We start from the raw sequence: 6,139 nt of genomic DNA, 5'->3' as shown, positions 1-6,139 counted from the left end.
TGGTTTTGTAACTAGTTAATGACACACTCATCTGACTTCATTGCAACATGATTAAGTTGTGTCCAAACAGAAGCTTTTTGCAAAACACACCCATGTGTCAGTCATGTTTACATATCTGCACTTGCCACACTGTCTAATCATGTAAGTGTGTTCGGGGGTAATCTGGACAGCAATCCCACAGGGTTTCAGAAGATGAGATAGTGTGTAGAAAACAAACACAGCAAGCAGCAGCTGGGGCAAAACATACTGGGATTTTCTACTGCACAGAGAGATCGGAGGAAGGAGGACTGGCCAAATTAGCTATACAAGCAGAAGTAAGAGATCCCAGACTTTAGATCTGACTTAGACAGGCTGTGAAACTTGTTGTTGCAGGGTGTCTGAGGTGGGAAAGGTCTCTGGATCCCTCTTTTTGCTTTCTGGCTTTCCCCATGTGTCCTGCATTGGGGACACTGAATGCTGCTTTGGAGGGAAGCCCCAATTAAACTAGTGCCAAATGTGCTTGAGCTGGCCTTGTTGTGCTTGACTGTTTAAAGGAAGATACCCATGTGCCAGCCTATGCACATGGCTGATGGCCACAGTTATTAACCTTCTATTAACTGTATTTGTTGACATAAACTGTGTGTAAGCCAACCACGTCATGAGCTGGTTATAAAACCAGTTTAAAGTTGTAGTGCATGCAGGGCTTTAAACTGTGCTTCACTTGTCATTTTAAGTGCCTGTTTTTCCAGCTCCTTGAGTGTGCTGTGTAAAAGTCCAGATGTGTATAGAGAGCTAGATCTATCAAATTGTAACTGCTATGTCACTAATGACAAGAGCAAATTATCAGAAAGACTTGTTAAGTTACAGTAAGAGGGTTTACTCTGTTTGAAGGCTTAGGGCTCCTAATTACTTAGCAACTGCCCAGGCCTAAACTTACAATGCCTAGAACAGCTGATTTCCCCCTTCCAGTAGCCCGTCTGGCTACACTTGTGGCACCTGACCTACGTTTCAGCACTTTCCCCAAATATTGCTCAAATGCCTCCTATGCTCCAAGTTAAGCCCTTTTTAACCCTTTGGAAATTGTGGAGACATAAGCTGTGTATATCTCACCAAGTATTTGTTTGGCTGAGAGTCTGGAAAATGCCAGAATTCTGATGGTGAAGTCTATAACTATACACAAGGTATATCCTAACAGTCTGTTCTCAGAGCTGATTTGCACACTGGGTCACAAAATAACTTATCCCAGCAGTGCCATCTATTGGGGAGCTCATTGCAATTACCTGACTCCTTAATATTAAGAAAATCTTTTTTTCCATTCTAAGCTATGATGGTATTGGTTTGCGTCTAGTCATCATCCCTCAGTCATTAATCTTTAGCAAAATTAATAATGTCCACAATAAAGCATGATGTAATTTAAATTCTTTGTACAAGCGGAGCTGATGACAGTGGGAGCTCATGTGCAAAATGACTCCACCTTCTTGTGTGCGGAAAACTCATCAAAGCTGTTCCTTGAGGCACTGCCATTCATGACTCATTGTCTAGTCCTTTTTTGTGAAAGGTTATTTGATTATTGCAAGTGAACTGTGTACAATACCGGTGTATACTGTGTATTCTGTTGATATGAAAAGCACATTTTCATAATATGTGTCTCCATAATTGTAGTAAAATATACATTGTGCCTTTCAATACATTATATTTGTCTCTTTTCTTTCTATTGCTTTGTAGCAGGTGCTTTATAGCACTCTCTATATTCAAGGTCATAAAACAATTTCCATTATTGGAAAGGCTGCTGTCACACACTTTTAACTTTCCAAGACATTCACAGTTTTGCTAAAATTTTCTTTGCTGTGTCTCTGCCTAAAGCTAGTTGTTATTACATGGTTGGAGAAAAAAACCTTTCAGCCATTTTAGCATTTGACAAGAGAGAAAAAAAATCAACCCCCCAATGTTCCCCATTTAAAAATATTTAGACCCCACTTTTTTAGACTGCAAAAACCTCTGACGTTTGAAACCTGGTTTGGGCATAGGCCACCGTCTCTTGGCGAACCACTGCCATCATTTGGTTTGAAAAGTAATTGGCTATTTTAAAACAGTATAGTGAACATCTGCAGTAGAACATTTCCTTAAGTCTATGGGTTTACATCTAAACATAGGTGCAGAGTGCACGCAGGCATAGCTAGTCAAATACGCAGCCAGCTAAATGTTTACTTGGTTCAAAGAACTTACAAGCTCCAATGGTGCAGCTGGTGAAGATTTTTAAGATGAACAAGAGAAATAAGTATTGAGAAAGGAATAAATGCTTAATAGATGCAGAGCCAGTGGCGATCTACACAGTGACAAAATTACATGAAGTGATGTGACCTCAGTTCACTTGTGGGTCAGTTTTCTGAAGGCAGGATGCCTTCTATGCTTATCTGGGCTCAATTTCTTAAAACCCTTTCTCAATATGAACACCTACTACTAGCTACTGATCTGTTTCAAACATCCTTGTTTTGTGCAATATGTGTTATACTGAGAGTATAATAAATGAAGAGTTCCAGGGACATCTTGACTTGAGCTTTAAACCGCCCACCCTCTTCAATCAGATTTTAGACTAGCTAACGGCATCCTATCATGCCTGGCTAATGTGATGGTGTCCTGCTTGTAAGGATCAGTAAAGAGCTTCCTTGCTGATTGTCAGCTCTTTCAACAGTCTCTGATGTGATGAAGCTGTGGTCCATGGTGAGGGTCTTAGTTCAGGAGTAGCTTTACTCATTCCTGGAATAAGAGGAGTTTTGGAGTAGTTTATGGGCAAATGCTCATCTAATACCTATAGGATGCTGAATCCCATTTGTTTTCCTCATAGTTCAATATGCATACAAGCCCACAAAGGGAAGTCACCCACAGGCATAGCTTGGGATAGCCTCAGTATATTGATGATGCCCAACTCTCTACCTCCTTTTCAATTGTTCCATTGTGAGCAGTGCCATGGTGTTTACTTGCTATCCTATCTTTTTATCAGGGTGTGATATTCCTGGGTAGGGAGAAGCATTCTGAGATGCATGATGTTGGTTGGGATATAACCATTATTTAGGAAATATGGCCATTGGTGGTGTGAAACTTTGGGTGTTGATCTCAATACCTTCAGCATCAGGGTTCATGTTGCAACTGTGGTCAAGACAGGATGGAGTCTAGGCAAAGAGAAGTGTGGAGGGTGGAACTGAGGGAGGGCAACAAAACCATCAAATGCAGTGATGGAAGGGGCTGGGTGAAATACCAGTTGCAATATTCAAAGCATTTTATGCATAGAAATTTTTAATGTTGTTCTACACAGTTTGCAAGTGCTAGCCAAATATTACTTTACTATATTATTATTATATGGCCAAATTCTGAAGTCCTTACTCAGCTTTAACTCAAACAATACAGGGGCAAAATTCCTTCTGTTTAAGCTGACTTGAATAAGGGTTGATTGAAAGCTGAGTAGAGACTTCAGGATTTGGTCCACAGTGACAAAGTACTGGCATTAATTTAATTTAAGGAGAATGATTTATATGTCTCAGCTATCTGTAACCATCAACTAAAAACTACTTCTCAGATTTCACAGAAGCTGCAATGGTGGGGGTGGGAAGGCAAAAATGATGCTGAATGAGTGCCACCAAGTGTTCTTCTGCTGTATTTGAGAGCCAAATAACACCTCAAAAACCTCCTCTCATGGCTTGGGGTCAGAAACACTGTAAGTGGAGGAAATTAATACTTGATCACAAAGATCTGTAATTTTGAAAGGGACATCACAGAGAAAGTAAATGCTGTGAGAGTGACAAAGAGTCCTGTGGCACCTTATAGACGAACAGATATATTAGAGCATACGCATTCGTGGGTGAATACCCACTTTTTCAGACCAGGGATGGCTCCAGGCACTAGTGCTCCAAGCGCGTACCTGGGGCGGCAAGCTGCGGGGGGGGGGGCGGCCTGCTGGTTGCCATGGGGGCGACAGTCAGGCTGCCTTCGGTGGCATGCCCTGCGGGAGGTTCGGGGGCAATTCGGTGGCGGGTACTCCGGAGGCACAGAATCATGGGACCTCCCGCAGGCATGCCGCCGAATCCGCGTTACCAGCAGACTGCCCGCAGGTGCACCGCCGAAAGCTGTGTGACTGCTGTGCTTGAGATGGCAAAATACATAGAGTCGCCCCTACATCAGATGCATGTGGTGGAAATTTCCAGAGGCAGATATAAAAATGCAGGCAAGAATCAGTCTAGAGGTAACGAGGTTAGTTCAGTCAGGGAGGATGAGGCCCTCTTCTAGCAGTTGAGGTGTGAACACCAAGCGAGGAGAAACTGTTTTTGTAGTTGGAGAGTGACAGTGACAGACTTGTAATTAATGTCCTACTACAAGTCAATATCAGTCTCTGGAGATCTTCCAGTTGTGAAATATCTGCTGTCCTCTCTGTAGGTGCAAGTACACATGTAACTATGGCCAGCCATCTGTTTTCCAAACAAGATGGTGTTTCCTTTGACTGATTGGCACAGCATTTGTTTATAGTGTGTCATGTATTACTGTGTTACATCATGTCATGTGATGGGATGATGTAACCTGATATTATCCCAGCAGAAGGCGGGTGAGGAAGTATCGTTTACTGGACCAAGAGCACAGCAGATGTGTATCACGAGGCATCCTACCAGGTCACCTGGATGTACTTCACCTATTCACTTTGGCCTTGCTTCTGCTTCTAGTCAACCCAGTGAGAGTTTTGTCAGGGACTTTAGTGGGAGTAGGACTGAATGTTTAGTGGGAGTAGGACTAGTATATGGAAGCAGACACAGTATAATGATTAAAACAACAAGGAGTCCTTGTGGCACCTTAGAGACTAACCAATTTATTTGGGCATAAGCTTTCATGGGCTATAATCCACGATGCATGGAGTGAAAAATACAATAAGCAGGTATAAATATACAACACATGAAAAGATGGTACAGACTAACAGGGCTACCCCTGTGATGATTGTTTTCAGCTATGCTACCTAATTAGAAAGGACACGTTTATCATGTTTGCTTCTCCCCAAGCCACACACAGATGTGTATTTTCTATTAAGGCAAAGTACAGAAGTGCTATTATAAGTAGGAAGATTTTACATTAATATATTTCTAATCTTTACCATTCACTGAAAATCAGATGATGCTAAGAGCTGAATCCTCAGGTGCTCTAAAACTCAGCTGGGACTTTTCTGTCCCCAATCTTGCGGGCAGCCTCTAGCACCCACAGGGCTACTTTAAGTTACTCTGATTTGTAACAGCCCCTTAGGAGCCATTTCAGCCATTCAGGACTGCTGAAGTGTAGTGCATTACAGCCACACAAACCCATGTCTCTGCCTGCCCCAACACCCACACTACACAGAGGTGGCTGGGGAGTTGGAGGCATTGTGCAAGCTTTACTTGGGGGATTCTCGTATGGCAGAGGAATCCCAGATGTCCCTTTAAGTCCTCCTTGTACCACTGGAACAGAAAAACCGAAAGATATGTTTGATAAGTTTTTTGTGGGAGGTCTTATGGCCTGTGTGACAAGAGAGGTCCAGCTAGAGGATCCCAAATGGTCCTTTTTGGCCGTGGAATCTATGAAAACTTGGAGTTAGACTGGGATGAGTACCTAAAAAACTACTTTTGAGCATGCTGAGTGGTGCAGCTACTCAGAGGGGGTGTAAATGTGTTAGTTAACAAAGTGCGTTGAAAGACATATGCAGAATTTTGACATTTCTAGTGGAATATAGTTATATCTAGATGAACTAATCAGCTGGTAAATGGCACACTCGCTTAATGGGGAGAAGTGCCAGGGAACAGATTGAGTGTAGTGCATTTTAATGACTATACAAACAATGAAATGCACACTTGGTCTCTTTAATGAGCAGCGTATTGTCTATCTTAAAGTCTTTTTACAGGAGGCAATGGGTGACTGGACCTTTACTAGCATAAATTTTCTGTGGAGAGTCCTTTATTCAGTTCAGATTGGTTTCCTGCCCTGCTATAAATTCACTAGATGAGTCAGGTTTACTAATATTTAGTGTTTTGTAAAATGCTTACTTTTAAAACATGTGCAACTCATCTTTAATTTAGGTGAGCGCTGGAGATCAGAATGGTGTTCATGGTAGGAAGTATGAACAATTGTAGCGTTCCTGGACTATATGGAAAGG

At 42.1% G+C, this 6,139-nt stretch overlaps 1 protein-coding gene across 1 annotated transcript in view; it reads left to right on the top strand.

The window, feature by feature from the left end:
• Positions 1-281: 281 nt before the first annotated feature.
• The window catches only part of LOC115653437 (tubulin polymerization-promoting protein family member 2-like), a 34,582-nt gene continuing 28,724 nt past the window's right edge, over positions 282-6,139 (top strand). The window contains exon 1 of the mRNA XM_030566775.1: positions 282-314. The gene's annotated coding sequence lies outside the window, so the exon portion shown is untranslated. The remainder of the gene's footprint in view (positions 315-6,139) is intronic.

This window comes from Gopherus evgoodei, chromosome 6 (genome assembly GCF_007399415.2).
Source record: "Gopherus evgoodei ecotype Sinaloan lineage chromosome 6, rGopEvg1_v1.p, whole genome shotgun sequence".
In the NCBI taxonomy this organism is placed as follows: Eukaryota; Metazoa; Chordata; order Testudines; family Testudinidae; genus Gopherus; species Gopherus evgoodei.
The sequence above is the reverse complement of the archived record's forward strand: the minus strand, read 5'-3'. Positions and strand labels throughout refer to the sequence as shown.